Below are 11,536 nucleotides of genomic sequence, written 5' to 3'. Positions count from 1 at the left end.
AAAAAATAAAAAAAAAAAAAAAAAAAAAGAGAAAGAGATAGCCCCATAAAAATGTGCCAACAAGGTGGTTATCATTGTTGTCAATCAAAGAAGAAATATCAAAATATTGGCCTGCCACAGAATCATATTTTCAAACTGTGGGACAGGAAGAATATCCCCTATAATTTGGAAATGCATTAGGGATGAGATGGAGAAAAGAATTAATATAAATCAGAAATTTATATGCTGTTTCTCAAAAACTGTTTCAGTAAGCTAAAATTAAATTAAGATGGTAATTCTCTCAATTGAAAATGAGATAAGAAGTAATTCTGACAAAATTATTGCTGAATTTGCTTTCAAAAGCCCAGTACATTTTAACAAATTGTGGTTTTGGTATAAGTAAAATGTTTACAGCTACAATAATCTGAATTTTAATACACCCACTTTTCAATACTTTTAAACTACTATGACGTTGTATAAGAAATTAACCATAAAAATTTAATAAAATCATTGTAATAAGATTCGTGTCCAGACTGTAGATGCGTTTCTCCTTTCCCTGAATTCGACTTTCTTCCCAGAAACAGTCCTGAAATCTGAACACATACCACGACATGCTCTGATTTCGAGCCGTCAATCCCTGCATAAATGAGCACCGGCGTCAACCGGTCTGACTAAAAGCGCCTACCAGGAAGGGAAGGATGGACGCAGGGGCAGGTGCAGAAATGAAAGGCTCTGTGCGAAGCCGCGGCAAAGCTCCCCTCCGCAGTCAGGCCCAAAAAGGAAGTTTCCTCTCTGCTCTCGCGGCCTCACGCGCTCCCTGGGGCCCGGCGGCGCCTTTCCTGGGCCGGAGCTCCTGCCGACGGCGACACCCGTGTTCTTCCCGTGGGCGCTGCGCCCGAGGTCGCGTTGCTGGACCCGGAGGCGGGTCCCGCTGGGTGGGCGGTGCCCGTCGGTCCGTTGGGGCGAGTTCGGGCGCCCCCTCCCGGCCGCTGGGGCGCAGCGAAGGCAGCTTTGAGGGCTTTGCCTAGCGAAGAACCTGAACTCCCTTTGACGGTGGTCCAGGTGAAGTGCTGAATTTCTGGACTCCTGATCTCGCTGCTGATGGCCGTGGGGATGCTCTGCTCCATCCCTCACATTTTACCCGTTAGTATACATCGTCTTATATTCTTCCAATCATTTCCCATATTCATGTAAGTTGGTAGCGTTAAGTATTTGTTGCCTGAATCCACCAGAGCTTTGGTGGTGTCTACAGAGGACTCCCTGAAATGTTTGTAATCCAATCTTGTGCAGGGGTCAAAATTCTCAAGGGTCTTGTCTAGCACGCAACTCATAAATTTATGGTGAGAATTAATTGAACAATATATATGTATCATCTTGGACAATTAAATATGATTATTTTATAATTATTAGAATTATTAATTTTGTTGATCACATTTAAGGCTATCAGAAATAATTACCAGTTGATAATTTTACTTTGCTTATTATGTAAAATAATCAGGACACTTTGTTCAACTCATCTAGAAATTTGTAGGTGGACAAAAATTAATGAAAATATAGGGAATTTGTAACAGCGAGGTATGAGACAACAAAGGAATATCAATATGTTACGAGAAAAGTATAGGGCTTTCCAGAAAATAAGGGATGGTTCAACACATGCAGTTTGCACAGGTGTCTATGGTGTGGATAGGGAAGTGGAGTTTGGAATCTGACGTATTAGGTTTTGAAACCTGGATTTGCCATTTACTTATCAGATTGTTTTATTCACATAAAGCCTTAGCAGGTGGCTCTTTGGAAATGAGAATATTAACACTCATCAACTATGTTGGAAAGATTAAGTGAGTCCCTTATAAGGGCTACGAAATTTGTAGTTGCTGTCATCATCATTTTTGATAAAGACTAAAAGTCTGTGTAATTTGTCTGGTAGGTCATTGGTAATCATGTTCACAGTAGCATTGTAACATTTAATTAGTAATCAATTCAGGATTAATGTGTCGTAAAGAGTGAGGGCAGCATCAAGGAAAGTTTACTCACTGCTCTCGCGGCCCCACTCGCTCCCTGGGCCCCGGCGGCGCCTCGCCCGGGCCTGGGCTCCTGCCCATGGCAACGGCCGTGTTCTCCCCGTGTATGCAGCGCCCGAGTCCGCGGTACTGGACCCGGAGGCGGGTCCCACTGGGTGGGCGGTGTCGGTCGGTCCCTTACGGCGAGTTCGGGCGCCTCTCCTGGCCGCTGCGACGCAGGGAAAGGAGCTTTGCGCGTTGTTGAGCTGTAGCCCTGGCGCTGTTTCACTGAAACGCTGAATTTGCGGATTCCTGGTCTCTCAGAGGATGGCGATAGTGATGATCAGCTCCATCCATCACATTTTACAGGGCTGGAGAACATCATCCTCGGTGTCATCAGTGAAGAGGTTGGCAGGCCTCTGGTGAGCTTGGTGATGCTGCAGATGTCTGGCTGTGGCGACCCTTATCCAGCTGTGCTGAAAATCTTCCCGCAAATTAGATTCGTAATTAGGCCAGAATTGTCATTTTCTGTACTTATCTCAATTTTGTTTCCTCACTTAAAAAAAAATTCTCTTCTATTCTGGGCATCAGAGAATGTCACATCTTCAATGCTTTTTTTTGTATTATTACACTGGAAATTAAATATATTCATGGAAAACGACAGAAGACTGAATCCAACAGGATGTAGTCATCTAAGTGAGTCAACTCAGGTTGAAATAAAAACCTGAGGCTCAATCTAACTCCGTTTTTTAAGTCTAATAAGAGAACTTAGAGGTTTGACCCTGTACTCTATTTTGACACTTCTTAAACTGCACCAAAATATATCTAGCCACACCTCTCTGCATTTCTTTTTTAAGGGTCTAATACATAAGATTTGAATTCTTCCACAATTATTTACAGAACTATAGCTCTCGTTTTCTGACATAGTCTGCAGATAATGGTGGCATAATACTGAACAACAAGGGTTAATTCATACAGACCTCTTCATTCTGTCACCAAAAATGTTCTAACTGCACATATATGTGACAATGTGCTTGCCAATGTGGATTCCAGGAAAGTAAGGCAGGGATGGTGACTGCCCTCCAGGGAGCAGGGAGGACAGACTTTAGAGGCAGGATTAGGATGAAGGAAGCACCACGTGCTCAGTGCAGCTGAGGGCCAGTGCTCAGAGCTGATAAAGAGGAGGGCCTGGGAGCAGCAGAAAGCTCCACTCTGACAAAGGTCTGTGGCTTCTGAATTTAAAAGACATCAGACTTTCACTTCCTCTTTTAAAAAATGGAGTCAACTTTAGTAGTGGTCACACAGGACATTGCATAGATCAAATAAAATAAAGTTTACCAGTTACAGGCTGAGAATCCGAACAGAGTGAATGATAGCAGGCTTTTGTATTAATACAACAAATAGTAACCTGTATAGTCCACCCTCAGCCAAGAGAAGCTCTGACTGCAGGTCCCTTAACACTGTCAGGGGTCTGCACGTTGAGGCCCCAAGTGGAAACTCTAGGAGAAGGATTGCCTGCAGGACCGTGAAGGAGCAGAGCCCAAGTTTCCACCCTTAGAGCAGTACCTGGTACATTATGGAGAGAAATCTTACAGCAATTGAAGCTCTTTGCAGAGAACCAGCATCTATGAAAGTTGTCTGATAAAACATAGCTGCTCTGTGAATACTGTAAATGAGATAAGCAGTCCCTTTCCTCATCCTGAGTTAGTTTCAGACCACCTCTGATGCTAATTTTTAAGACACAGATTAAATTATACTTCAAAAACAAACTCATAGAAAAAGAAATCAGATTTGTGGTTACCAAAGGGCAGGGGGTGAGGAGATAGGAAATCAGATGAAGGCAGTCTGAGGTATTTTTTTTCTTAAAAAGTAAAGAGACACAGATTTTTAAAAAGAAGATTTAGAGAGAAGGAAAATGGTTAAAATGTATATATATGGTCTGCATGTTGAGTCCCCCAAATGCAAACTCTAGGAGAGGGATTGCCCACAGGACTGTGAAGCAGTCTTAGAGAGGTGCCTGGTACATTACGGAAAGAAATCTTAACAGCCCTTGAATAATTTTGCAGAGAACCAGCATCTAGGAAAACTGTCTCACACACAAAAAACGACTGCTCTGTGAATAGTATAAATGAATAGTACCTCATCCTTAGTTAGTCTCAGATCACCTCTGGTGATATTATTTTAAGACAAAGATTGTTTTAAAAGTTAAAGAGACCAGGAAATTGGTTATAAAATGTAGATGCGGGAGCGGGTGACAGGACTTTCACCTATACTTTCATCCAGGGAAGTACTTTCTCAACAGTACTCTTCAAAAGCTATTTCCTAGGTTAGTTGTAGGGTTAATTGAAAAGGACTTTCTTTAAGCATGGAATGTAAGAAGGCACCAAATCTAAGATGTCAAGATAAATAATATTTTAATTCAATACTGAAAAATGAAAATGACAAAACATGCCTGCTGAACAAAAAACATCAAAATTTTAAATAAAGACAAGAAATGACCCTGCATTTGCATGACTGTGAGTGTCTTACAAAGGAAGGTTTCACGTTGCCAATGAAATCTGGGCAATTTTCCTTTAATCTACAAAATTCTTATCAAAGAAAATGAAAAGATCAGACCTGGTAAATGTCCTCAACGCTTTGTACAGCATACTAACTCTTCTTTGTTCCTTCCTTCCTTCCTTCCTTCCTCCCTCTTCCTTTCTTTCTTTCCTTCCTTCCTTCCTTCTTTCTTTCTTTTCTCTCTCTTTCTTTCTTCTTTTTTGGGTGTGCCACACTCCACGCGGGATCTTAGTTCCCCCACCAGGGATCGAACCCACACCCCTTGCATTAGACGCACAGAGTCTTAACCACTACCCTCTTCTTTCTACAATGCAATCAAGATGGGGTCCTGGGAGAGGTGTTTCAGAAACCCGGGTTAAATAAAAATTATTTAAGACTGTCACAGAGTCACGAGAAATTGTCAAGTATAGAAGTGACCTTGAATATATTAATGAGTTTGCTTCCATTTGCTAAGAGAGTAAAATTATATTCTTGTTTTAGTATAAAGAAACTAGTTTTAAATAGTTTAATAAAATGCTGTGTTTTGATACTCATATATATTTTAATATCCTATATCTAATATTTAAAATATTTTCATAAAATATTTCAAAATATAAAAAATTTTAAAATATTTAAGTTACACATAATATAAATTTAATATAAATTTAATTTAAATTTTTCAAAATAAAATGCTGTGAGTTTTTAAATATTCCCACTTTTCAGTTATTCAGTACTTCCTCCCCCATGTTAACGCTGAATCCTTGAAAGACACCATGAAGTCCCAGAGCATCTACAGGGGCGCTCAGCCCCCGCGTCCTCGGCCCCGGTGGTGGCCGCGCTCCGACTCACCCCCAGGGCGTCCCCACCCTGACCGGGCGTCCCATCGCTGCCGCCGCATTCCCCTTTCTCTGAGCCGTCGCAGCACACCGCCAGAAACGAGCCCGAATCTGTAAAATCGGCCCCAACTCGCTCTGATTCCCAGCTTCAGACCCCTCAGAAAACGGCTTCTTTTTCCAAAATGGCCTCGCTCAAGTTTCTGTGCGAAAATAAAGCACAAAACTCAGGGGCAGCCCCGAAAATGCAAGGTTCCAGCTTCCAACCAGACAAAAATGTCGCTGGCGCGGCCGCGACAAAGTTCCTTCCTCAGCCCTCTGGGCTTCCGAAATGAATGTTTTTCTCTCACTATTAAAGCAGTACAAAGTTGGTCTCTGAGGCTTCAACGCCTTTTCTCTCGAGCTGCCAGACCCGCTGAAAACTGCAGACTCTCAGAAATCGGCGTTTCCCTAACAAAATCGATTAAAAAGACACCCTGCGCCCTCTCGCGGCCGCCTAGAGAAGCGCGCTGTCCCAGGACCCAGGGAAGGAACCTTTTGCTAATGGTTTAGCAGTGCCCGCCCCCCGCCCTGTGGCTCAGGGAAATTCTCAATGGCCCAGATCTATTTGCTAATGGCAGGAGTGATGCACTGCTCCATCCCTGCTTGCTCTCTTGGCAACAAAGAAATCTTAATATATTTAAGACAGATGAAGAGGATCCCCTTTCAGTCGTGCCTAGAGGACAGAACCGACTTCAAACTTCCTTGGAAAAGAGAGAATATCACCCAAATCCAGACGACTCAAGGCACCCGTTTATTGTCAACTGATGCTCCAACAGAACTTCAACGTCTTCACCACGGAGGACAGCCATGCTGCTTGGAACAACACCCTCCTCGATAAACTTCTCTCTAAACTTCTCTCAGAGGCTGGACCGACTGGAGCAGCTGAAAAAAGGCAATCTAGATTGTCTCGATTTGGGACTTGCTGCCCGGGAGTATTTCCACAGAATCCACCTCTACCTGAAGGCAAAGGAATACAGCCCCTGTGCCTGGGAGGCTGTCAGAGTGGAAACTGAAAGGTCCTTTCCTTCATGTAAGAATCCTCAAAGAAATGTCAACAAATAAAATGAAAATTAGATTTGTGACACTCTCTAATCAGATTAGTGTTTGCTTACTGTTCCAAAGCAATCTCGACTCATATTTCCTCACAAGCTGATAAATGTCTGAAATGAAAATCATACTCTTACAAAAATATATTTAGACAGAAGAACACAATCTCTTTTCTTAAATAAACAATTTCTTAATAATAAAAGATCTGTTTAGGTTTTTTGGGGGTATTGCTATTTTCAACCTATGAAGTTTATTTTCTTTTTGTGGAAAAGTTTTTAGGATAGTATGTTGTTAAAGGTATTTGTCAGTTAACTTAATGCTGGCTGCTGTACAGGTAAATAGCAAACTGTCAGGAATTTGATCATAATAGAAATTTATCTTTTCTTCTTTTAAGGGCACAATGCAGGCCTTCCTGATCAGGTGAATAATCTGGTTGGCTCTGCTCCAAAGAGTGATTCAAGGACATGGATACCCACTGTTGTGTGGGTTTTTCCATCATCAACAGGTGACTCCAAATTTGTCTGTAGTACTTGAATCTATTCCACTCAGTGGTAAAGGGAAAAAGTCTGGCGGACCACATGGATGTTTTCAAGGGCCAGCACTATACAGGGTAAGAGCACTTCCGCACATATTACATGGCCTGGATTTATCCTCATGGTAATCTAATTGCAAAGAAGTTGGGAAATTATTGGATGACTAATGGATGAGGAGACAAGTTCAGGGCATGAGACCACTTTTCATTTTTACACTATTTGTCCTAGTGAAGTTCTGGGTGGGGTGGAGAGGAACAACTAACGTTCTTGCTTGCACACACTTCATTAAAAACAATCTGACACAAATTCTTATTCCACAGTTTCAGCTTGGGGAAGATGATATGGATGTGACTCAGAGTTCACAGCATCATAGACTATTTGAAAGAAACATTCAAGTTGATGCCCAAAGGCATAGCCTATGAGGAAAATATCCACAAGTGTAGACACATTACAAGTTGTTTCCTCATTTCCTGAGGGAGACAAGAAAAGAATGATCAGTCAGCTCCTTGCAAGTACTTGAGAATCACTGAGTGAAGAGTGATTCTTCCACTCAGCAGATCTTCCAAATATTAGAAATATTGAAGTGCATGTGCAAACTTGAAGAAAATATTCCTGCAAACAATCTTTAAAAAAATACCTCACACGAGCTTTCCTGGTGGCACAGTGGTTAAGAATCCGTCTGCCAATGCAGGGAACACGGGTTCAAGCCCTAGTCTGGGAAGATCCCACATGCCATGGAGCAACTAAGCCCGTGCACCACAACTACTGAGCCTGTGCTCTAGAGCCCACGAGCCACAACTACTGAGCCCACGTGCCACAACTGCTGAAGCTCGTGCACCTAGAGCCCGTGCTCTGCAACAAGAGAAGCCACCGCAATGAGAAGCCTGCACACCGCAATGAGGAGTAGCTCCCACTCACTGCAACTAGAGAAAGCCCGCACACAGCAACGAAGACCCAACGCAGCCAAAACAAAACCCCAAGAAAACAAAAAATCTCACACAATATTCCATTATCACTTCCCCTGTAGAACCATGAAGAATCTTTAAAGTGTCTTTAGATTATTGTCTTCTCACATCATATCTATCTAATATATGTTGGTATAATTCTTTCTCCTATCATTACCATCATCGTGGACTGATGTTACATGAATATTGATTGAGCTCCTGAAATGACAGGGACTGACTAGCTGTCTAGGAAATGGGGCTGGGTAAGATGGTATCTCTCCCTTTAGTTATTTTACAGACTTCTGGGAGGTATTCTGAGGACACAATAGGTCAGGTCATGTCTTACTATTTGGGCTTCTTCAACAAAAGAGCATAGACTGGGTAGTTTGTAAAGAGCAGAAATGTATTGCTCACAGTTCTGGAGTCTGGAAATCCAAGATCTGGGTGTCAGAGTGGTCCAGTTCTGGTGAGAGGCTGCAGAGTTCTTGTATCAGCACAGGGCAGAAGAGGGAGGGATTTATCTTGACCTGTTTTATAACGGCCCTAATTCCATTTGTGAGGTCTCCATCTTCATAGCATAATCATGTCCCAAAGGGTCCGCCACCTGATATCACCACTTTGGTGGTTAGGATATCAATATATGAATTTAAAGGTCTTTAAAGGTTACACGCATCTAGAAGTAAGAATATAGTCATACTGAGTAAAAAAGAATGAGCAGGTTAGCAGGCAAAAAGAGTAGACCAAGGACAAGAATCCAAACTCTCGATTTACAACCTGCCATAATGCTTTAATTATTATCTGTCAAATATTGGAAATCAAACTGAAAAGGAGCCCACTGTCTCATGGGATGGAATGAAAATACAGGATGAAAATGATATTCATCATTTTTTGTAAGGAGTCTCCAAAAAATCTCAGGATAAAGGTAATAATTATCACATTAGTAAAGAGTAATGTGGCAAATGTCTGGTTGCTGTGAGCTATGAGGATCAGAGAGAGTTTGAGTTTAGATCCTTGGCTCTGTATATGACACCAGTCTAGTTATTTTCTATTGTGACATACTAGTGGACAAATTAGAGACAAGGCCATCCTCGTGTGTTTAATATAGTTCCGGGCACAGGCTGAAAATTGTGCTGCTCTTGCAACTTGAATCCCCAGCCATATGCACCTTAAAGGAAAGAGAATCCAAGTGATTTTAGCAATCAACTCAGTAGGCATTATTGATATCAGCAGGGGTAGAGTGGAAATGTTAGCCATTGTCTGTTATAATCCCAGTAAATATGGCTGTGAGGAAGCAAAATAGATTGGTCATTTGTAAATGTCTGCCAGTAGGAGGAGAAAATCTCAGAAAGTGCTTTAGTAAAATTACTTGTTGAGTCAAAAACTACTAGAACTTATGAATTAATTAAGCAAGGTAACAGAATACAAGATTAACATACATAAATCTGTTGCATTTCTTTACACTAATGATGAAATATCAAAGGAAAAAGGAAAAATACAATCCCTTTTAAAATCTCATCAAAAAAATAATAAAATACTTAAGAATAAACCTGACCAAGGAGGTGAAATACTTATAACTAAGAACTATACAACACTGATAAAGGAAACTGAAGATGATTCAAAGGAATGGATAGTTATCCTATGGGCCTGGATGGGAAGAATTAACGGCCATACTACACAAAGCAATCTACAGATTCAGTGCGATCCCTATCAAATTACCCATGACATCTTTCACAGAACTAGAACAAATAATCCTAAAATCTATATGGAACCACAAAAGACCTAGAATTGCCAAAGCAATCCTTAGGAGAAAGAACAAAGCTGGAGGTATAACCCTTCCAGACTTCAGACAATGCTACAAAGCTAGAGAAATCAAAACGGCATGGTATTGGCACAAAACCAGACATATGGATCAGTGGAACAGAATACAGAGCCCAGAAATAAACCCACACACCTACAGTCAATGAATCTTCAACAAAGGGGGCAAGAATGTACAATGGAGAAAAGAAAGTCTCTTCAGCAAGTGGTTTTGGGAAAGCTGGACAGCCTTAATTAAATCAATTAAGTTAGAACACTTCCCCACACCATACACAAACATAAACTCAAAATGGCTTAAAGACTTAAATATAAGACGTGACACCATAAAATTCCTAGAAGAAAACATAGGCAAAATATTCTCTGACATAAATCATAGCAATATTTTCTTAAGTCAGTTTCCCAAGGCATAGAAATAAAAGCAAAAATAAACAAATGGGACCTAATCAAACTTATAAGCTTCTTCATAGCAAAGGAAACCATTAACAGAATGAAAAGACAAGCTATGGAGTGGCAGGAAATATTTGCTAGCTATGCAACTGACAAGGCCTTAATTTCCAAAATATACAAACAACTTATACAGCTCAATAACATAGAAATAAAAACCCAATCATAAAATGGGCTGAAGACCTGAATAGACATTTCTCCAAAGAAGACATACAGATGGCCAATAAGCACATGAAAACATGTCAACATTGCTGATTATTAGAGAAATGCAAATCAAAACTACAAAGAAGTATCATCTCACACCGGTCACAATGGCCATCATCAAAAAGTCTACAAACAATAAGTGCTGGAGAGGGTGTGGAGAAAAGGGAATCCTCCTACACTGTTGATGGGAATGTAAATTGGTGCAGCCACTATGGAAAACAGGATGGATGTTCCTTAAAAAAAGAAAACTAGAGTTACCATATGATCCAGCAATCCCACTCCTGGGCATATATCAAGAGAAAACTAATTTGAAAAGATACATGCACTTCAATGTTTATAGCAGAACTATTCACAATAGCCAAGACATGGAATGAACCTGAATGTTCATCGACAGATGAATGGAAAGAGAAGATGTGGTATATAAATATACAATGGAATACTACTCAGCCATATAAAAGAATGAAATAATGCCATTTGCAACAACATGGATAGACCTAGAGATTATCATACTAAGTGAAGTAAGACAAAGACAAATATCACATGATATCACTTATATGTGGAATCAAAAAATGATACAAATGAACTTATTTACAAAACAGACACTGACTCACAGACATAGAAAACAAACTTATGGTTATCAAAAGGAAAGGGGGGGGACGGATAAATGTAGTTTGAGATTAGCAGACACAAACTACTATATATAAAATAGAAAAACAACAAGGTCCTACTGTATGACACAGGAAATTATGTTCAATATCTTCTAGTAAACTATAATGGAAAATCTGAAAAAGAATATATATATATATATATATATATATATATATATATATATATCTGAATCGCTTTGCTATACACCAGAAAAACTAACAAACACTGGAATCAACTATACTTCAATGAAAATAAAAAAAATATATATATATATATATATATATATATATATATATATATATCTGAATCGCTTTGCTATACACCAGAAAAACTAACAAACACTGGAATCAACTATACTTCAATGAAAATAAAATAAAATACATAGATGAGTCTATTAAAAAAAATTACTTGCGTGATTACACTGGGCTTGCTGCCAAGGATAATACAGGGAATGGATAGAGTCCAGTTACTAATGAGCTAATTTGCCAAAGATTATCACATACCTACCATGT

General features: G+C 40.2%; 1 pseudogene; it reads left to right on the top strand.

Moving 5' to 3' along the window:
• Nucleotides 1–5,939: 5,939 nt before the first annotated feature.
• Nucleotides 5,940–6,451, top strand: LOC103072943 (interferon alpha-17 pseudogene; annotated as a pseudogene).
• The last annotated feature ends 5,085 nt before the right edge of the window (nucleotides 6,452–11,536 follow it).

This window comes from Lipotes vexillifer, unplaced genomic scaffold (genome assembly GCF_000442215.2).
Source record: "Lipotes vexillifer unplaced genomic scaffold, Lipotes_vexillifer_v1.1 scaffold317, whole genome shotgun sequence".
In the NCBI taxonomy this organism is placed as follows: domain Eukaryota; kingdom Metazoa; phylum Chordata; class Mammalia; order Artiodactyla; family Lipotidae; genus Lipotes; species Lipotes vexillifer.
This window is presented reverse-complemented; position numbering and strand designations above follow the sequence as displayed.